Here is a 24,078-nt window from a genome sequence, read left to right as displayed (position 1 = left end):
GAAGTTTTTTGACACTGTTTTCCTTTATTTTCCCCAGGGAAGTTTGGAAAAAAAATGTAAATTAAATATCTATGAAATAAATGTTAAGGTTATGAGAATACAGTGACTAAGTTGTAACTGGCAATGATTTCACCAAAGATGTTTTAAGCAGGCCCTGTTGGGATGTGTTCTCTGCCCAATAATATTCATAAGTTTCATTAAGAACTAGATGATAGAATGTAGTAAATACATATTAAACTGGCAGATGATATCAAGCAGGAAGAGATGGAAAGCATATCAGAGGTCAAGATTAAATTCAAAATTAAATTGACAAGGTGGAGAAAAGCCCTATTCAGAAGATCCCATAAGACAGGAATAGAAATAATCACCTACATACAAAATGGGAAAAACTGGTTAGACTGTAGTTTTAGAGTAAAGGACATGAACACTAGAATAGATCACAAAAGAAACACTTAACTAGCACAATAAATGAATGGTACTGTCTGAAAGACAATCATTCTAAGATGACAGACTAAACTAAAAATAAAAACCTTACTTGACTATATTTTTTTGCTTGTTACAAAAGAGCATTTTCCCCTTCTCTGGTCAGTGAATATATTTCCAGGATGACGTTTTTCTTCTATTTCTGTTCCAGCTGAGGGTCACTTAGGTCTCCTTTCTTCACATTTCTGCCAAAGATAACTAGAACTAGATTGTATCTATATCTTGAATGTATATGAACTTACAAATACTTCCTGCCATACTATTAGAACAGTGCTTTCATTCTCTAGAACTGCCTCAAAAATTTACCTCCCTTTTATTTTGGTGTTCAGTCACTCAACAGATATACTTTTCAATCAAAATATCCTTCTTTCTTTATAAGTAATTTACAAAAATTACATTTTCGTCAGCAGTACACCTACCATTGCACCAAAAACAGAATCCGGAAAAAAAAATATGCATTTACAGAGTGCGTGAAAGTACAATCTCTCTCATCTCTTGTATTCAACTTAAAAGTGTAACATTGAAATAAATTCCTGAAGCAAGATAAATTTGACACTGATTGTTTTATTTATATATTTAAAATGCTACAACAAAACCATAGGATATTGCTGATAACTGCAAAAGAGGTAGTTCTTAAATTATTCGTTTTTTTCAAGGGTTTGCCCCAGCAAGAAAGACTCACCATCATTCTGTATCTTAATAGCCTATGCTTTCTCCACAGCTGGGTATAAAAATTATACACAGACAGTCAGCACTGATAAAGATATTGTCATGTTGAGGCTTCATGCTTTATGGGATGAAAAGCAGTAGAGGAAAAAAAAAATGCAAAATGTGAGAGTGATATGTACTGTGGGCTGCTGTGTATAAGCCACAGGTGATTCCTTTTATCTGCTGTATGTTGACCTAAAGAATGAGTGGTACCATACTATCCAGGTGAGAATCACCAGGTTTGAATTATACAAAAGGACATGAAAGTGTGAGCATGTGAATATGCTTGAATTTAATCATGTTTAAGTGCTGTGGTTGAAAGTTAAAGTCTCTCCCAATGAAGTTCCAATGAATCCAAAGCAGAAGCAAGAATAACAACTCTAGGGTACTAGAGAGTTCACACCCATCAGCTTTTTGTTATTCCTTTTTTAATGACTGACATACCACACCCTTTCTTTTTACCCTCTTACTCTCCAACATTTGTCCGTATTTTGAAAGATGATACCTTGAAACTACTCCTGGTAATGGAGGCAGATAGGCAACCTTTGCATGTAAGAAAAAAAGCTCACTTTGTTACTGCTTTTGCTTCCTGTATGGAACAGTACTAAGTCTGGAAGAATAGGCTTCTGATGAAGAGGTAGTACAAACCTGAATTGCTTTTGATCATCTCAAAAATAATTGGTAAGAACTATCTCTCTTGCACATTGATCATACTTTCTGCTTCAATCTTTTTAGCTCACTTTGAGGTCCATTAGATCATTCTCTATGGGAAATGGACAGAGCTACCATTGATCTGGTAATTTAAAGGGAGCCCATCATACGGCTCATTCGGCATCATTCATATAAATACAACAGAAACACAGCGTTCCCAAAATGACTTAAAGGATTAAAGCCCAACCTCTGACAGCTAGACAGCTCCTTCAAATTTTGTTCTTGTTAGAACAATTTCAGCATCTTTACCCACGTCATCACTATTCATTGATCTATGCCTAACAAAATCTCATTTTCTTGTTACCTGTCAATTCCAAATTTAGATTTATATGATACATCCCGTAAGAAATTTTGTCAAATATCCCTTGAGATCTTCACATTACACTATAAGGTATCAAAATATGTACAAATGTTATAATTTGTGATATCAAGCATTTTTCTGTATTTTAATCTAGGCTTCTTTACGCATAACTGTAATAATGCAGAAAGTTTGCATATTTTTCCATAAATTCTTGATAATATTGTCAAAAAATGCTGTTCCAACACACACACAAAAAAAACCACAACTGAAACAAAAAAAAACAAAGTACAAGTCAGTTGGTTAACCGACAATCTAGCAAAATAACCTGAGACAGAGCTACAAAGTACATTGATCAATCGAGTTTATGATTGGTATATCAAGCATACCTCAGAAGAGGGGCAGGCATCTTACAAGAAGAAAAACCTTATTTCCGCCGCTAGGCACTGCAAAGCTGAGGAAAATTAATAAATAAATAAATAAAATAAATAGAAGAGAAATGTAAGAGTAAGGTAAGTGGAAACAGGTGAATAAATAGGGGAGCACAAACTAAACCGAGAAGAGAAAGCTCAGGGGGACCTAATCAATGTGTACAAATGGGTGGAAGGGGAGGAGCCCTTTTGAACTCAGGCTTCCCGTGATTATGTGAGTTGCAGACCATTTTGCAAGTGTATACTAATATGATTATCAGGACTCAAATCAACGTAACTGAAATGTGTATGGTGTTTCAAATGAATGTGTTTCTGCTCCCACTCTTCTTATGAAGGGTCTGCACAGAGAAAGGACTCTAATTCAAAAACTAAGAAGTAAGCTATTTTGGAGCTGGAGTAAAATGTACTTTCAAACCTGCTTTTAGACACTGGTACATTTTAATAAATCACATTACTTTGCAGAAGACTTATGGAATACAAAAAGTGCTTATTTTACAGACAGATACAGCAATTCTAAGTATCCTGGCCATTAAAAAGAATCCACTTGCAATGACATTTTCAGTGGACAGCTGAGTAAGTTTAAGGCAGATCTTTTCCAATGTGAATGACAAACAACCGTGGAGTGAAATTCCCGTCAAAATGTTTCTCTGAGCAGCTAGATCAGTTTAAATTAAAATGCCTGAAGTATTAATCCTCATCAGATTACTCAAACAAAAGTGTTCACTGAAAATATTTAATTTAGCCTTATTTTACATTTGCACTTTATATTTGTTTTCTTAAATAAAAGCTAATATTGATTGGTTTGTATTGACCAAAACATTGGCTTGCAGCTAAATAAAGCTATTATATTAAATCTAGAATTTCTTTTTTGTTATGAGCATGCAATGTATCTATCCTTTTTTCTCAGAAAGAATATAATATTCTATACCTAGTTAGATTCTCAGTTTGAAAGTATTATATTACGAAATGCTGAATATTGCCATTTTCTCATTAGAAGAATAATAATATGACTGCTGTCACCCACCATTTCTATGGAAAGTAAATTTAATGGCAAAATATAGAAAATAATTACCTTTACTAAATAACTTTAACTGCAATAGACAAACAAAACAAGCTTACTTAGCATTAAGTAAAAATAGATTTGATGGCTAAAGGTAATCAGTTCTATGACCTTCAAGATCTGGTAAGATTGATCTTCAAACTTATCTATCCCTTTCTTTTCCCAACTCCTAAAGGGGCACTTAAAAAAAAAAAAAGTTTGAGCACAATAAATCACGAACAGAACTAGTTGAATAAATGGAATAGAAGAAAACGAGCTCTCCAACACAACCACCCAACTGACTATCACCAAGCTAACTTGATGTTTTGAACAGTTTCCTGGCTTTGCTTGGATAGCGACTGGGAAAAAGTTAGTTAACTATGTTACTAGATAACAACTTTATAGTTGAATATAAGCTTTCATAATTCTTAACATAATGTTTAATTTAAACATCCATTTACGTTTTGAAAATCTGCTTTTTACTTTCTCATTGGTGTTCATACACTAAAGCATCTGATGTCTGACGATCATTTCCTCAAAAATGTAGAAAGCCAACTTGAGGAAAAAGGAGAAGAACCAGTAATTTTATCCTTAATAAGATCTCTACACAAACTAACTCTTACAGATTGCACGAATATAGGTCCAGAAGTTAAATGCTTTTTATCCAAATATACACAACTGTTCTTCCCATATCTCCCAATTCTTCAAAACACTCAACTTCTTGATATTTCTGTCCACTTTCAAAAATAATACTAATCCCACTTTAGGTTTCTTTCTGTCATGCTTTGATTAGACATCAGTAGTCACTATTAGCATCATTAGTCATTTGCTGACTACTAGAGCCAGCCAAAGTGCCCAAGTCCATTGTTTGGATCTGCTACTTTCACTCACAAGTACAACAAAACAGACCAATACAGAAGTGCCTATATCTTGTTTCTTCATTGATTACAAAAGAATTGTTATATGCAATATATTTCTAAAATTTCCCATGATAACTTAGAGGCAAAATGATAATAACAATAAAGTACCTGCAAGATAAGGACAATGGAAACACTGCAAATGTTCACTAGTATGTTATTTGCTATTTCTGCATAGAATATTCATCTCAACTTACTGAACAACATATTCAGTCTAAACAGTTGACTTAAAGGATCTCTTACAGGAGATAAGCATCAAAAACTGTTCCAAGTACCTTTACTTTATATAAAGCACTGAATACAGCATTAAAAGAGCCAACATTGGTCACGCCCCTCTAGCATTAGGGAAAGAAGCAAGCAATTGGTTTTGGATAACATCTCAGTAATCAGAATTACAGAAGAGCCTGGAGGCAACTGTTACTTTATCCTCAGAGATTTATATTAAAGACAAGTTATCAACCCATTTTGTATATCTTCAGTTGGAATAAGTTTTGAAAAGGACAAATTGTTTATGAATTCCCTGAGATCCATGAGTAAAAGTATTATGCAAAAACAGACAAGAAATCTATGTATTTGGATTCTGGTTGCTCCCCCCTTCCCCTTTTCAAGAAAAATTATTAAGCAAATCCTGTCAATTTGGTAGACAAAAGTCATTGACACTCTGCAAGAGATTTGTCCATTAATACATTCATGGTACACTGCTCTAGTATTATGTTCACACAAAACCAAACCAATTAAATTCTAACAATGAATATGTCCAAGAATCGGACACAATTTGTCAAGACTTACTCTAATTATTTCTGCACTTCTCTTCAGGGTTTGGGGAGGGTGGGGGAGGAGTACGGCAAGCTGGTTGCAACAGCTTACAAGAATACTGTATGTAAGGCAGACTATAAATCTTTTTTCCCTTCTCTTGGCCAACAGCTCAAACTTTCTACCCCACAAAATATCAATATCCTATATGCAAAGATTTTCAGACTATGTACAGGAGAACCACTGGAAGGATTACCTTCTGTTGAGAACACCAAAACAGAATTTTCAGATAAACTACCCATACTTTTAGTATGCAAACAATGGGAAGATCTAAATTTAGGTCTAGTAAATAAAAACTGAATCACATCACATCGTTTCACACCTTGGTGAAAAATCATTAAAATTTAATTCTAGGATAAATTATTGAACACCTGTGTTTTCTAATGGTTCCTCTGGATTGAGTATCTTCCCAATACATTTTTTTCTGGAAAAAAAAATCTGCAAACTCAGAAATAAAGCATACCCAAAAGGAAGCTTACACTGCCAAAGAGAATGGTAAAATAGGAAATAAAAATAATTTCCTTTTCCATTTATTAATTACAAAAATAGATATCTGTATTTGAAAGTGCATCCTTCCTAAAATCATTTTATCCCCCTTCACTTACACACAACTTGTGTGATACACGTTGGTAATGTACATCTCAAAGTAGCCTACTGCCATACTGACCGAACAAACTGTTTATCCCAAAACACATCGGGGAGATAAGGGAAGCAGAAAATAAAAGAGACAATTTATTAAAGCAGCTCCACTACCTGTCTAACCAATGCAATAACATATTCAATTTGGTTGAATTTTCAATCCAATTTTAAAATGCCCTTTATGGCCAAGCAGAATGTTTTATCCAGTTCTCTTCTCAACAACAAACTGCCAAGTGTGGTCATGGAACAGCCACAAATTACTGCTCTGAGGCGAAATCAACATCACCAGAATAGAAGAGTAGAAAGAGATAAATGTTACTCCCGTATACAATGTGAACTCATTGTCTTATTTTAAGAACCGAGCTACAGAAATTGATTTGATTTCTAATTTGGCCCTTCTCTTCCTCTTCCTAATCCTATTTCAAATAATCATAATTTCAAAAATTTAGAATGATAATATCATTCTTCAGTGGTACATGACCCCAAAGCTGGCATACCGTGGAACCAGCACAGATATAAAGTACAGGTCCTTCAAAAGAACCTCATTTTTCTCCATCAAATTTTTCCAATAAAGGCAGCCCACACTTTCAAAAGACTATATAACATTTTTTCATATATAAACACCACTCATAAAACAAACAAAGAAACAACAACAGAAGAAACAGTATAACTCCACAGCACTGCCTTCTCTTATTGCAGAGATTGTGCAAAGGATAGGAGGTGAAAGAGAGGAAAATAAGTGGGTATACATGAAAAAAAAGTTTAAATTATTTTATATTATATACATGCATTATATTATGCATTTTAACCTGTAAACATGTCTTGGTGCCTTACAGTTTCTTCCTTTGTCTAAGCTATGTATTGTCCATTACATAGAGAAGAAGAAAAAAATTCTAGTGTAGATAGTATTGCTACATGAGAGGACTGAATATTTAACTCTCCTTTAAAGGAAACTAATCTTCGGAGATTCATTGTGTGTATATCTAGAAATCTATGCACCCTGAAATCTCAATTTTCCCCAATATTCACTGAAAAAGATACAGTTATTAAAAATTTTAATTAGTAGAGTATTCAGCTCTAAAATACAAGCTGGAGGAAACACAGAACTACAGAGAACCATGTGTAGTGCCATGAATCTGGTTTGTCAGTTCTTAAGCAATGTACCAAATTCTGTCAAATATGTGTCAGATTAATGTCTCTATACCTTCCTTAGAATCTTCCTTCCTTCACTGTCAAATTCCTATGTATTTCTTCTTGATAGTAGCTCATAAAGAGCTTTAAATCTAGAAACAAGAGTGTTACTTTTGAAATTTTCAGCAGAGAAGCCTTCCCTTCCCCCTATATCAAAACTGGGGAAGATCATTCATGTGTAAACAAATAAAATGTAAAATATGAAAACGGAAAAGCAAATTTTACTGAATATCCAATACTTAGATGATTCTAGTGTAAAAACCTCAATAACCTACCTGCCACTCACTCCCACAGAAACATCAAGATAAATGATTTGTAAGAGCTAAAGGCATTACAAATGGCAAAATATATAGAGAAGAGCGGGGGGGGGGGAGGGACTGTACCAAAAAACAGTAAAAGATAGAATCAGTGTGATCTTTAATATAATACAGAAATACAGAATTATGCATTACTCTGCAAGTACAGTGGTACAGTGGAAGAACTGAATAATTTTATTTTCCATTCTTATATAATAAGTAGAATCTTAATACTTTATGTCTGGAGTTATGAAAACTGTTAGCTGGAATTTACAGAAGTCTTGAGAAACAGTGGCAAACAGGACTTTAGAGAAAGCTTAAAACAAGGAAACCGTGCATAGCACAGACTTCATAGCATGGATGGATACCTTTCCTGATTCTACAAGCTGCACATCAGAACTTGCACACAAACAGGAAAACAGGAAATTCCCAGAAGAGGCAGTAGCCAACTATGGTTTTCCAGAAATTATCATCTTCGCACCTTGGGATGGGAAGCACACAGGAGCCCAAGTCAACATGCCAGACAGTTGGTCCTGCAAACCAACTCTTTCTCCTCCTTCACGTGGGGATTCCTGGTATGAAGAGGTGCAGAAGCTACTGATCAATCACCAGTAACTTCCAAAATAAGCAAGAAACTTTACACACACACACAAAAAAAGAAATAAGTTATATTCAATAATTTTCAAAATAAATTGACAAAAAGTTATGACAAAACAAATACAGTGTCGAAGTGAATCATAGTTTTCTTCGGTATGTAACTGCATGGAGCTTTCCAACGATGCCCTTCAGCTTACCAGCATTTCAACATTAAAAGCAGGCAAGTTTGCAAGTGATCCAAATTACATAAACTAAGCCACGCCAGACTATATGAATTTCTCAACAGATCCATACAAGAACTGGCAGGTAACTGTGCTGACCAAGTTAATGCAGATAGAAATTACTACACCATCACTTTTTCGGATTATGAATCAACAGTAACTGCTCACAAAATAAGAGAGTAACAGCATAAAATAGGAATTGTAATTTCTAGCTAAGTCCTCAAAGTTAAAAACCATTTTCATAAATGATTGGCAAATGAGATTCTTCTTTCATTTAAAGCAGTTACTTCATCATAATATTCTTAGTTTTATGAAAGCATGCTGAGGACCAAAACCTCATTTTTATTTACTGCTGAACTACATGCACTTTTCCACAGTCAAACTAGTAACATCTTTTCTGTTTTTGTATTAAAATTGCAAAATACCTATTTTGATCCCAAGAAAATAAATTAGCTTTTCAGAAAAAAACAGTTAAGAGACTCAAATTTAGCAAAAAGGTTGAACCCTGACCTTTCAGGTCAAACCATAGAGATGATCTAGAAGAGCTTACAGCAAGAATAGACAAATCAAGCAGAAAGCCACCATCAGACCTGTCTTCTCCTACAAATTTAAGGACAATGTACTTCCAGCATGGCACAGGAGCTCATTAGAGCTGTGATTATAGCTTTAAAAATGAAACGTATTTCTAATTTCAATACTGCAAATTTATAACAACTTGGTATTTGCTATAATCAGCTCCATTTACAGACAATAGATGAATATCCAACTCAGTCATATTACATTTTTGACACTCCTAAAATTTCACTATCAGAGAATGCCTATTTATATTTAGATGAGCTTGCGTAGCACATAGCACACACTAGACTTGACAGTCTAGCTTATATAAACAGAAGGTAGAAAACATTGAACTTTTAGCTCCTTCATGCTACTGCATTAGATGGACATGTTTGCAGAGCTCTTCTCAGGGATTTTGTTAGAGCTTGTAAAAGGGGATCACCAAACTATTCTAATTTACATGGAAAACATTCAGTTGCACACCAGTATCAATCAGAATGATAAACTTTGACTCTGACACGTATAAGGCCAATTCATGATTGAAACTGACACAGAGAATGACTTTAATCAACTAATAATCACTCAAAATTACCTCCAGTAAAATCTCCTCAGCTTCAGTATTTAGATTAAGTGTCAAGGCTCAGCCTGAACTTCTTACGAAGGAGTCAGCTTCACTTATAACAAATCTCCGTTAAGTTGACAAGAGTTAATGTACCTGGCAGCTCCTCAGCACACAGCAGCTTTATGCACAGAATGCTGATGACAATGGAGCTTTGTTGCACCAGCTGAAGTCATTAAGGTGAAAGAACTTTCAAATGAGTCACTTCTGTAAATTATTAAAAGAAATTACCCTTAGGATAAAGTGTCTTAGCTCAAGAATGAATTTACTTGGAGGATGTTTGATAAAGCTCATTTTTGTTTGGTTTCAATTTATGTGAAATGCATTACAGCAGTCACCATATACTAGATTACTTTTAAAAACTTCTGTACATTGGTAACTCTAAACATACACTGTGAAACAAAAAGCTTTATATCAGTTTTGGCTAAGTCACAACCAGACTGAATATCAAGTGGACTTATAAAACAGAGGTCAATTGAACAAACTTTGACTTCAGTTGCACACACATTAACCTACAGTGTCTATACATACAAGTTCCAAAAATGCAGCAAACAGAATAGTGAAAAATGCCTAGTTTCAAGTAAGAAATAAAAGTATTTCCTTGCCAACTGGCCTGCAAAGAAGCCTGTGGAGATAGCATCTTGAAGGGGAAGACCAACCTAAATACTGCAGGATACAGAACTAAACTAAACAATTCATGCCAGGTTTATGAGTATCCCTTGTAACAACAATTCATCTGTGGACCCTAACCAACTGCCTGGCAATCCGTCCTTCTGGTGCTGGCTCCAAGGCTTGTTAATAATAGCACTAAAGGACTTTTTGTATACATGGTCTGTCCTTAGAAGGACATTTGTGCTCTGAAGCCACAGTGTGTCCTTTGCCTATTAACAGGATGTTTGTTTATGAAATAAAACAAACAAAGCCTCTGAGCATGCAAACACACCATGTTTCTTGCATTTAATGTATTTGTTTCTGCTTTAGCTGACTAAGTGAAAACACAGATTACAATTAAACATAAACAAAAGAAGCTGTAGTTCCTGCAGTCCCTCACCCGGTGTTCATTATATTGCATGTCCAAAGAATTTATGTTATAATTTACGTTATTCTGAGAAAAGTTTTAGATTTGCAGATACCCATCTTCTTATTCTCTCAGGAAAGCCACGAATAGACTCAAACTGTATTTCCATGTTTTTTTGCAGTAATACTGGCTGAACATATTTTCAATGTAGATTTTCCAAGGAAAAGATTCATATGTTCCTGCCAACACAGATAATCAGGCATAACTACTGATTTAGATTCAATTAAATTAACTATATGGCATTTGTGTGTGTTCTCTTATTTATTCTCACCTAGGAAAATAATGCCAATACACCAACATGAAAAAACACTACTCCCTCAGTGGAGCTGCAGAATATCTGTAATGGATATTTTATAATTATACACAAGGTGAACATGTCAAAAGAAAATATGCCCTGAAAGAAAAGAAAAAAAGCTTCATTCTGCTTGGTTTGCATTGAAGGTCTGATGACCGGTCCTCCCTGAGCCAGAATTCCTGTAAAATTTAAGTCCCTGACAATTTTTCCCTTCTGGTTAAAACAATCTTTGAGGAAGGAGAAGGATTTCTGACTGAAGGGTGTTAGTCCCTCACCATATTTATTTCACTGACGTTACATTTAACTACTGCTGGGGAAACTATAACACAATTATAATCTTTGCAAAATTCAAAGCTGTATATGAGACAGGCAGTGGTCTGTGGTCCAGAGAAAACAACATTCAATGTCTAATAAGACAACCACTTACATAGGGTAGCAGAAAATAGCACACCTCACATAAGAAAGGGGGCAAGTTATGATAGTTGTGGGAATCATTATTCTGAATTTCTTGACTTTTATGTGTGTAAGTTTCAGCAATAATGTCACATTAATGTAGTCCTTTGCATTTAACACGCTCGTGTTTATAAAAAATGTCAACACAATGACAAACCGTTCTCTGAGAGACACTCTGGGTAAGTAAATGTCAAGCAGCAGGAGAGATTTAAGTTGCACAATATCACAGATGTGCACTATACACAAAAACATTTTTTGCTTTGTACCAATCACAAGTCTTTTGGGAAGGAATTGGTTGGTTCTCTTTGTAGCAAAGATGATTTCTCTGTGTATAGCTCAAAACACTCAGTGGAAATCTATAAATAACCAAAAAGCAAAAGCAGGAGTCATTGAAAAATCTTCATCTTTAAAATGAAATGAAATACTGTTCTTTTTTAAAAAAATAAATCATTACTTAGATAAACCGTTTCAATAAATCATACAGGATGTTAATGCTTCTCAGGCAAAGTCCTCAATGCCTTTATGTCTTTTTATTATCGTTAGAATGTGTCTGGGTGACTGTGTCTTTTGCACAATCTGCTGAGCTGCCTGCCTGATAAATAGTCCTTGCTCTGGTTCTCTGCAAAGAGGTCAGTGTCAACAGCCCCAGGCACTGTGTTGCTCATACCTCCACATTTGCAACAGTCAGAATGGATTTCTAAGCATCTCCCTTAGGAAAGCATCCATGAGATCTTTAGGCTTTCCTTCCAACATACTTGTTTGACTTTGTGGGGGGAAACTAAAGAACGAGGCTTTCTTAATCCCAGCAGCAATATAATTGCATGGGCAGAGCATGGCAGGGGAGAGAGAGGAAAAAAAAGAGAAAAAAAAAAGAAACAATTACACTCTTCCACCAAGTATTACTTAAAAGCAGGGGTTGTAGAAATGGAAGAGATGGAACCACCTGTGTTCCCCAAAAAAAACATTCTATGAAATGTATTTCTTATTTATCATCAAATGTACGGTTTTAACACTAAAAATATAAAATTAAACCATACATCTTTAAAACGCAAAAGCCATAAAACCTCAAACTTATTTCTTCACATGAGTAACAGGATTTTTTTCCACTGCTATGAGGGCATAATATGGCAAACTGGCTTCCTATCCTGGTATACTACTTTAAATTCAACTGCACTGAATTGTTACTGGCTGGGATGGACATATTTTTAGACATCTTAAATACATATATACACAAACACTTCACAAATGAAGTAGTATTTTCAAATAAAAGTTATTTTAATCAATATGTTTTATCTACTGTTATGCTGGTAGACCACAAGATATGAGAAACAATGGAAGTCCATCTAGAAAGTCTACAACAAAAACAGCTGATTGGAGGTATGAAAGAGTTTCGAAACAAAGTACCTAGAATACACAGGGGGAAGGGGTAGAGAATTGTAACCAATTTAGATCTTCTTTGCACGCAAGTCATCATTGCACACCCTTGATAATACATGCTGCCCTTTTTCAAACCTACTCCATGTCTACTATGTAGTAGAAAGATGGAGACCAAAATTGGTTTGAATACTGAACAAGCAGGCACATAGGGGAACGAATCATTCATGTCATGATGATATTCTGTTGTGTTCTAGCTCTTTCTTACTAATTTCTGATGCTGCTTCGGCTTGGGGATGGAGGTGAGAGGGGTGGGGGGAGGAAGTTTGAAAACAACATCGAGCATTCACCTCCAAAAGGATGAGATACTACTACTGAAGCTGTAAAGAACATCAGAAAAATGTACCTTCATGGTTCTGGAGGAAGATACTAAAAATTTGACAGCTGACTCTTTGTCACCATCTTGTGTAGTAACACACATTAAATATTCCCTTTTCTAATTCATATGAATTATCTTGATTAATTTTATGATGCAACAAGATTAATTTTATGATTCAATGTCTTGCAAACAAGACGTAGAATTTCTTTTTATTTGCTGAATTTCACATAATAATGCAGTAAAACCCACTAATGCACAGTTTAGAGGAGATATTTTGTAAAGACAATACAAGAATAACCCAGATACCTTCTTGAAAAGTCTAACAGGTATTTAACAGCTACTGAATTTTTCCCCAAAAAAATAATGGGTAATGGGGGCATATGCAGGAAATAAAACGCGTGCAGTTTAAATACACAGGGACAATGTATTGCAACATAATCTCTCTCCAATTTACAACCTAATAACTCTACCTGAACATGTACTATCTTGGCAGTACAAGTGTAAGAACACAGAAGTGGATGCTGTTGTGTAGCCATCAAGAAGGAAGTTCCCTGCACTACTTGTGATAGTGATATATTGATAATATACTATTGAAATACTAAACATATAGCACTGTAACTTACTGTACCTGTATTCCCAATAGATAAATTAGTAATGTACAGAAAGAAACTTTCAGCAGAAAGGTGAAGAATAGAAAAATAGAGTAAGGGTGACAGCAGACCAGGGTATTAAACAGAATGACAGCACTTCAAAACAAAGGGTGGACAAGTGAGGGACACCAGTATGGTACCAAGTCATTCAGGAACCTCAAAATGTCCAGTTCCAAATGAGACTCCTATTACCCATAGAGGTTCAGCTCTATGTTATGGACAGTCAAACCTGTTTCCTAAGTCTAATTTTATTTCTAGCCTATGGGCTGTTTTTCTCATCATTGCTATCCTTCCTTCTCTACATTATTTGCATTTTTCTCAACTCTAGCTTTTATTCATGGAATTAAAATATTTATATTTAATGAATACAAAAAGACAGAAGTACTGACTCACCTCACATCTGATTTAATATTTAGTATTTTCCCTGTATATAACATTAAAAAAAAAAAATACTGCATAGGATCAGTTCTGGGGAAAGCAGGTCATATTGTCATAGCTAAGAGAAGAGAAAAAAAATTTTTTGCTTGTTGACCAAAGAAGATGCATGTCTCAAGATGAAAAGACTTGGATGGTAACCAGTAGATTCATTTCAAAGAACATTTCCCCCACTACTTGATATTCTGTCAAAATAATTAAGTTTACCTTGTTTTCTAGGTATAGACTTCTTAAATTTATATATATATAACAACCACTGAGTACATATATAATTTCAGAGGTTGTATATGTAGGATATATACACAGTTTATGTGTATTTTATGTGTAGTATAGGATATGGTTTAGTGAAGGACTTGTTAGTGTTAGGTCGGAGGTTGGACTAGGTGATCTTGGAGGTCTCTTCCAACCTAGACGATTCTGTGATATAAGTAGGATATATTCTACATCCTACAGATAAAATTATACCCTACATATAAAATACACATAAATACAGAAAGATAAGAAAGGTCTGGAATTGTTCTCACATGGCTCCACTGTTTGTGTACATAGGCCAAGCCTTTGAAGAAGGTCTGTCCTTGTGAACTACTATTCCACAGATCCAGGGGTCCGAATAGTTAGAAAACTAAATGGTAAAGACATGAGTTAAAAAAAAAAAAAAAAAAAAAGGCCATTATATTTCCCCTCTGGAAGACCTAAAAAGTCCTGTATGGACTTTTGCAAGAGTTTGCTTTTAAATAACAGAGGAATATTTTGAATTTTCCAATAAGATAACAATAATAAATAATAACAACAAAATGGAAAATTTTCAAGACAAACTCATAAGAGTATTCATGTGGTTAAGCACATTTTCCTGGGATGTAAAGTTAATATTAGTCTTCTTCAGTGTATTGGGAGTTATATTGTCCATAATGACTCAAAGGTCAGAAGGTAGTTTATAGTCAAAATATGTAAATATATACTTTATTAAAAAAAAATAAAATAATTCCACAAAATATCATTTTTGTTGTTTTCCCCTCAATTCTTTTGTATAACACTCTATAAGCACTGAGATTGTCCCAAATGCATTTATGCAAAAAGAACAACAAAAGACAGTTTCCCTCTCTCCCCCCATTTTACTAAACTAGATGCAGCCCACTACTCTTCACATCACATTCACTCTGATTATGATATGGTTCTCAGTTTCTCTGAATTTTCCCAGAATCAGATCTTACTGTAGCCAGGTGCTTTCAATAATACAACAATAATCTGCAGTTTGTTTTTTTCCTTATTTCCCCCATATGCATTTCCCATCTTATTATGATGCACAAGTATTCTGTCTAGCACTGGGGGAAGAAAAGTCACCGTCTCTCTGCAACATACCTTCCTTTCTTCAGTTTCCTTTCACAATACACTCTGCCAGTATTTACAATATTTTAATAATCACCACCTCATTTTTGCATTTTTTTTTTCTTTCTAGAATCCCTTTTTTTTCTAAAAAAAAAGACTTATTTATACTTACTTCACTTCTTTTTATTTTTGAAAGGCAAAGACCCTTGAAGCTACATTAAGTGAAACCTTTTGGCAGGGGAAAAAAAAAAAAAGTGTGGTCCCACTGTCAAACAGCCACTTAAATAGCCCACATAATCAGCATACCTGAGACATGCAGACTCATTTTGTAATTTAATTAGAAATAGCTTGTCACTTTCACAAAAACTGCTTATTAATTTTTGGATTCACTGAGAACATGGAATTCAAAAATTTCAGGTTTGTTATCAGGCACCTTTATACTTCCTTAGCTTTCACAATTAAGAACTGTCAATCTGAGATTTAAATTGTTTGTCTAAAAGCCCCAAATCAGAATTAAAAGCAAAGTTGTATGAGGTACTACTCATGACAATTAGACACCTTCCAGAGAGCTGGTTATGCAAATGCATACCTGCAGTTTAAGAACGACTCCATCAGTTTTACCATATGAACCAACAGCAGTATTCTAGATGTTTGATAAAACTCTCAGAGAATTTCCAGCACAAAATTGAGAATGATGGAGGTAAAAAGGAAAATGTTGATAGATGTTCCAGGCACATATGTACTCATATAGCACAGAAACAACTGTAAGTCTATACAATAAACTCAACTACAAACTTAAAAATAATAATAATGAAGAATTACAAATACCAGTGGAGATTTTCCATCTCAAATATCAAAAAAGGCAAGGGCCATTTCATAAAGTTAATCAAAATGAAATTTAGGGATAACTAACAACAGACTTATTTAAATCTCAGTAAATCTCTGGAGGCATCCCAAATGCATTTTGATGAAATGTATTTAAAAATGACCGAAATCTCAACTGCCCAGAGCTGGTGTTGTAGCAGGAAACAGCTGAAATATTTAAAGAGTAAATGTTTACCACAATAATCATGGTTCAAGACATAGCTCAAGAACACTTGCAAACTTTCCATTTTAGGCATCCCTTGAGCAGACAAGAGGAGATAAGTTATTTGAGCAACACCCTCCCTTCTCCCAAGTAATGAGCAGAGAGGGGACTGTGGAAGACACTGTCTGTCACCTCTCATTTTCAGTCTCCAGTTTTCAACAGATCTCTTAAATTTATCTCTTGAAACAAAGACCTGCTGGAAAGCACTGCAAGCTGACAGTAGATGCAAGAGGTGCTAGGTAAATGGCCATGGAAGTCAGGAGCAGCTTGAAGCAAGCCTCCAGCAGGCAAGAAGCTCTCTCTGCCTCTCCTCATGTCAATACATGATGCCAAAGCCCAGGCCAGAGGGGATGCAGCAGTGCCCAGCCATGGAGAAGAGCCATTCAAACCCCATTGCGTGGACATAACTAGACACCTCTGTTACAGGATTTCCATGCCCTTATCTTGGATGGAGAGAAAAACCACCCACTCTGACACAGGCTGAAGAAGCCCTGCACCTGAAACTAAGCTCTAGACTTAAGTTTGAAGGATTCATAACTTTCTTCTGCAGAGGGATGAGATATCTGATGCATGTTAAAATGCAGACTTGACCTGGTTTTGGTTGCACTCTTAAAACTCCAGTAGCTGAAACTTTATGTAGATCTGGGGACTGAGGGGTAGAGAGGAATTAAAGAAAAAGACTAAGAAATAATTTTATTGCCTTATGTTTTAGCACTAGGCTTCAAAAAAATGACAGTGTAGAAACAAAGAATAGCAAAAGCTCACAACTCTATTTAAGGTACAAAATCAAGAGGTGATGAATGAAAACATATATGTTCAGCAAAAAACAAGGAGCATCAATATAAGCGAGCTTAATTTTCACTGAGCAGCCTAACAGATTAAGTACAGCCTGTCACAAGTGATATCATCTTTCTATACCTCTAGTGGCAGGTATTGACTTCTGAGCCCTTACATCCAGCTAGTCTCCATTTCAGCCTAAGTGCGAAAAGCTAACCCAAAGGCTTTGGTTAAAATTTTTTTCAAAGGAAAAGCTTGGAAGAAGCCCACTATGCAGAAGCCAACTGTTTTTTTGGTGGGCCCTTGGCTTACAGCAGAATAACACAAAACCCACAGTTGTCTGCCACTCAGGTCTATTTCCAGAGTTCAGTTTTTCAAGTTACTATAACTCACTCAAGATCTCTGTAATTTAGCTCTTTGTTCTACTTCCTTAGAGGGATTTAACACTTTTGGTCAAAGTTAACCTTAATGTTATAGCATTATAATTTGTTACATGTCGATATCTGATGCAAATTATTTGCTTTAATTATGAAGTCATTATAGCATGCTAGAAGGCATAGAACTGATTAGAAAAACCATGCTTCTCCCTAATGTAGTTTAGAAGTATTCCTTAGATGGTAACCCAGTAACATGTCACTCAGGGGGAAAAATAAATAAATAAATAAATAAATGCAACACTAATTCAGGATATTAAATGATTATGATTCAAGAGTCAATCAAAAAATATAAAGCAATAAATTCCACGTATTCCATGCAAGGAAACCTTTATCAATGTATAATTTAGCATAATTTAGATAAAGAGCAGACATTTTCAAATCTTCCTGGTTTTTAGTAACGATCAGATCAATGACCAAAATATTTTTATCATGTGATTGCACAGAATCAGTAAGTCCACATTTCCAAGTCAGTGACAGCATGCAACCTCACTACAGAGGACAAAAACTGAGTGAATTGTTTCTCATCTTTATTCGGTGGGAAAATTAAGTTGTCTAGTGTTTCTAATGGAAAAAATAATTCCCTTGCCCCACACCTAGCAAGTATTATTGTGTGCCATCATTGCTTCAGCAGTCAGTCAAACTTCAGGTTCTCCCAGTGTTTCCCCTATGTGGCTGCCATGAAGTGGAGAACAGCTCCATCATTTCATCTATGCTGAGGGTCACAGTCTGAGGATGATCAAACTCCCTTACTCCCCAGCTAGGACCCTCTTGAAAAGGCAAGTCAATCCCAGGCTAGCCAATTAAAAGAATTCCTTAATTACCACAATGATACAGGTGCCTGAACTGTGCTGTACTTTCACTTTCCTCTGTGTTACAATAAAATGTCATCTCTTTTCAGAAATCCCCAAGAGCTTTCTGAGGTCTGCCTGCTTGCTAATGGGCCACCTCAAGCCTCAATGCAGCTGAATACAATGATAACTATTTTATTAGCAAATGTTAATATTCTAATTAAATTGATTCACAGTTCAGGGCTACATTCAATTTGTGGCTGAATCTACCATCTCCCTCAAACACACAATGAGCCACTCCAAATTAATATTTAAAAACAAAACATTCAGCTTGGCAACCTTTAGAACCTCATTTGCACTCATTTGTCACTGTAAACAGAATATTTTAATGCTGCTCTTCACTTTGTTAAAAATTAGAAAATGCACAATAAAAGCTGTTCCCCCAAATATAAAACTCCTCAGAATGAAACTTAACTTTAAAAGTTTTAACCACCAAAATCACTAAAACATAATTTCACATGTAAATTTTAAGCATTGCCAATAAAAAATACAGTTATCAAGGGAAGTCTTTGTAATGGCTGTCATTCTTGTCCCTATCTGTTTTACAGTAGGTTGTAAACAAAAGCATTTTCAACACCTCTTCCAAAGGAGAACAGAGCAGCCAATGCTGCATATTAAGGCACCCAAGAACAAAAAAGGTCTCTTAGAAAGCTTCATTTACACCAGAACTAAGCAGCATACAAAACATTCACGTAGACCTTGCTTCAAATTCAAGAACCATCTGCTCAGCCACAACAGGCAGCCTGACTGCAGATGAGGACAGAGGTGGTAGGACCTAGAGCATGCACTCTGAATGAATAGTGAGTAGCCTACAGAGCGCTGCCATAAAAACCCCTGTCATTTTGCTCAGAAAAGCCACTATCAATCTAATTTCTGTTTAAACAGAAGAGACTTGATTTGGAGCAAAATTATCACAGGCAGCTGATTCAGGCACAAATCCCTGCAGCTTTAAACTGGGCTGTCTAATAAACTCCTGGAGTTTCAAGTAGCTCTGTCAAGATGCACTTTACAAATCAATAGATGCCCCAGCTACCTACCTATTAGTCTAAGAGGACCTATCTGAGCTCAATGCATTCTGCTTCTTCTACCCCAGTCTGTGAACACCAGTAATCACTAAAATCTGAAGTATCAGAAAGAAATGGGCATTTTCAGCAGATTTTTCCATATATCTCATTCTCTGCTGATGGACGGTCTCAGGCTTTTCACTTTTTTCCTGCTCCACAGAAACATAATGAGCCCCTCATTTATCTACAGTCATTCTAATGAGTTCTCTCAGCTCTACGTGGAGACACTGAAAGCCAGTGGGAATGAGAGACCCTTCTCCACTTGCTGCTGAGTGAAAGAGCTGGAAAAGGACAACCGCTCTCCCTTGAGCCTGCTGAGATGAGAGCACTGCCCTACACCTGGATATCAGCAGTTTGCACCAGAGAGACAAATCCTACTGCTGAAACAGTAGGTGTATACCTCAGCAGCATGCCAACAGAGAGCAAAAGTCACCTGAAGCTGCTTCACAGCTGGCCCTTGCAATAGCACATGGGTAAGGCAGTGGATGCATGTGAAGGCAGCCCAGCATGTGCTGAGGAAGGGCTGTAAGCACCCACAGTGGTTTCAACATCTCTCAATATCGGTCAAGGCATTACATATTCCCACTTTGCCTTCTTGTGCAGACTCTTCAGTACCAACGAATGACAGTAGGGTATTAGGTCAGACAAACAAGGCAATAAGCTGATTTGGGAGTCATGAATTTAGCAGAGGACTAGGAACTCCAGCTAACCCAGAGGACTGTTCTTCCCTTCTCTCTCAATCCATCTATTTAAACAAACCCTGCTATGTTTGTTTTAATGCTGTTTTTTTCTTATTTGTCTGAAAGCCAAACACAAATGAAAAATCACTATAAGCAAAAGCACAAAATTACTGTAAGGAAAAAACACATCAGGTTGCAGAGTTGCTTATCAGACAGTAAAAAAGTCCATGTCAGAGAAGGATGCCTGAAGAAAGCAACTTTGTTCTAGCCTGTTTAATATATACTGTGGGATCAAAGGTTTGACAACATAGGATTGTGATGCTGGGACAGAAGAAGCATCATAACTCTGATATGACCAATAGTTGTCACAACACAGTGCTGGCTTGGAGAAACCAAACTACAGAGTTGTAAGAATAAAGTTTAAAAAAAATAAATAAATAAAAATAAAAAAGCAATATACTAAACCAAAGAGAGCCATTTCCACCGAGGGAATTTGGTTAAAGATAAAATTATATGAAAGAAACACTATGTGTTTCACCCCCATGTTTTAAGATATGTAGTAAACCTGATGTGAGATTTAACCCGAACAGCTTCTCCAGGTTCTACAGATATTACTCTTTGCTCGCCAGTACGATCATTTTCAGGATTTGCTGGAGCCGTACTGCATTCAGCTCTCCATCATGTTGCTGTTTGGCCATAAAGCAGCTGGAACACTGTCATCAGCCCACCAACGGACCACACAAGGAAGGAGGGTGACCGACCAGGGGCAGGTGCCTGACAGCACTCTGGAACCCTCCCAGTGGTGTCCCACTCATCCAGAAGACACCATTTCCAACCACATAGTTCAGCACAAACGACGCACCTCACATCACCGTCTATGAGCCTCCAGAGTATCTTACCTTCGCATCAACACAACCAAGACTGCATTTTAAAACTATGTAAGATCGATCCACAAAGATTTTTAACTGATAGACTTTTTTCCTTAATTTACTGAGTGAAAGAGAAGGAGAGGAAATCATCACCAGCAACAGTTTTGTTTAATCACAGACATTTAAACTGAAATTGATGAAGTTACACCAAAACTAGTTTTGTCCATTGTATTTCTGGCCAAGTTCTTTTACATATGTTCAAACAACTGAAGGTATACAGTGAATCAAAAAAAAAATCTAAGGACTGAGGGAAATATTTTCATATTCATATATTCTTTTTCACATAAAAGGGTAATATCTTTGCTGGAATATTGTTAAATACTGCATGCAGGAGTCCTTAATGTTTAAAACCTGTAACTTATTTATATTCCATTTTTATTTAAAGTCTTCTGATACTGTTAACAGTTTGAACAATGCAAACAGACCATCTTCTTGCAGTCATTTTCCCTCCTGTGTCCCCATATACCCTCTAAGAAAGGCATTGTACAAGAGAAAATTCAAATGTAAATTTATTTTGTATTTTCGGATTGTGATAAATAATTACCAAAAGAGTACCAGTGGACAACCAAGGATATTTACTGCGAAAAGAACATGAGGAAGCAGAATGCTCTTTTGAGTGCTTGCCAAAGGGCCACGTGACACACGCCCAGATCTGGCATTTGGGGTTATGTTGTTTTGTTTTTCTTTAATTCTCTTTTTTTCACAAATGCTAATGAAAGAGTAACAAGAGACCAGAGAAGTCTGAATCCCAGCTGTTACGCTCTTTGGACTGATACCAGAAGCGTCAGCACCCTCCACACTTTCACTAACAGACAGAAGAGGCTGAAGAAATATGAGGACTGAACCACAGGATTATTTACTTTTCATGGTTAGTGACACTGAAGTTAAAATGTACAGAACTTGACACACTGGGGGCACTACCGAATCATACTGGGAATATTCTTGTTGTGTGTTTCCTTCCAAGGAGAGAGGGCCTGCAGCCTCAGCCTTTTTGGCAGAATCTTTCCACAGTATCCTATTCCATCTGTGAGTATTAGCACCACAATCTGGCTCTAAATTAGTAGTTTCCAAGGCTAATTGAGCATCTATAAAGACATACACTTCCCTGTCTTACTGATGATATCCTCCTTTTTCCATCTCTCTTAAAGGCAGTATTTAAGATGGAAATATTTTAACAATTCATTCAAAAACACATTGCAATCCAAATATTCATGAAGCCAATCAAATACTCCCTGAGGAATATCCTCTTGTAGATACATAGCAAAGGGCGGTTTGTTTTCAGTGCCTGCCAGTATACTTCCACAAGCAAAACACTTCTTGGACAGTCCTTGATGCAGCCTTGGTTTAGCCACAGTCTCCCTCCCCATTTTCCCTATGTTTACCTTTACTCAGGCTGATCCTCTTTGGCTTAATTCTGCCATAAAACTAAAACAGCCAAACTTTGCTCTAATGTAAGAATGTAACCCTTTATGAACATTGAGACAAAAAACGATCAAAGCTCATGAATCCAAATATGACCTCAGCAAAAAGCTTCATCAGTTACTGAGCAGAAAAAGAACAGGTTCCTTCTGGAAAGTCACGAAGTTTCTTCGTCCTATTCAGCTTAGAAAGATCACTCGACTCTCAACTAGACAATGAAATACGCACACTCCCAGACATTGTGAAACTCAGTTCAAAGTAAGGTCACTTTTCTATCTAGGATGATATAATATCAAAAAAATGGCAAAAAAAAAAAAAAGAGAGAGAAAGCCATTCAAAGCTAATAAAATCTTACAATGTATCCTTGTATTCTGCATGCCCTTTCCCTAGAAAAACCCTGTGAACAGGAGCATATGTCACAAACTACTTTAGGCAGAGGCAAGGGCCTAGCTACCACTACTTCAGAATTTAAGTTCCTCCATTTCAAAGGTTTTTTGTTTGTTTGTTTGTTTTGTTTTTTTCACTGACATCCCCAGGCCAAAATCATACTGGCTGGTAGAAGAAAGTACACACAAAAAGAAGTCACAATATTTAGCATTCAGCTACCAGGCTTTTTACAGTTTTGATAAGTACACAGTCAGCATTTTGGGGGTTTTCATCAAATGCACATTTTTGCTACTCCTGCTATTGAATGTACTTGAAGCAGATGGGAATACATCCATTCCCCTAATCATTATGTAAAGGTAAACAAAGGAAACACATTGCCATCCTGATTACGCCTCCAGCCTCCAACTACAAATTCCCTATTTGGACCAGCATTCAGCCAGTCACCACTGAAAACATCACCAGGCAACGGACAAATAAAGAGATGGAGCCATGTAAGAGCTGAAGTCACTAAATTGTTTAAGTGGAAATTAAATATTGATCAAACAATAATCAAAATACTATTTTATGGTGTGCTGTTGCATTTTTTTTTTAAGTTAAGCCAAAAACAATTAACGTAATTAAGTTTATTCTATTATCTAATTCACCAAGTTCTGTGACAAAGGCGCAGTTTGGTGCCTTATGTCCTCAGCAGATGGCTCATCTGACTTTCATTTCATTACTGCACAGAACATTATCAATAGAAAGTATGTAGACAGCATAGCTTTCTTCCCTGCCTGTATTTAAACAGAAGCCTAGCAGAGATATCCCTACAGATTTGTGACATACAGCAAGCATTGCTAATTAATAAAGCTGCATATAAGCACTAGAACCTCTCTAACTTTTAATATGTATAAAAGCACTGAAGTACATCTCCTCTTGCCATCCATTTTAATAGAGACCAGG

General features: G+C 36.0%; 1 protein-coding gene across 8 annotated transcripts in view; it reads right to left on the bottom strand.

The window, feature by feature from the left end:
* Window positions 1-24,078, bottom strand: part of ZNF385D (zinc finger protein 385D) — a 436,921-nt gene that overhangs the window by 373,106 nt on the left and 39,737 nt on the right. The gene's annotated exons all lie outside the window — the stretch shown is intronic.

The sequence above is a fragment of the Anser anser genome, assembly GCF_964211835.1.
Source record: "Anser anser genome assembly, chromosome: 2".
NCBI lineage: Eukaryota > Metazoa > Chordata > Aves > Anseriformes > Anatidae > Anser > Anser anser.
The sequence above is the reverse complement of the archived record's forward strand: the minus strand, read 5'-3'. Positions and strand labels throughout refer to the sequence as shown.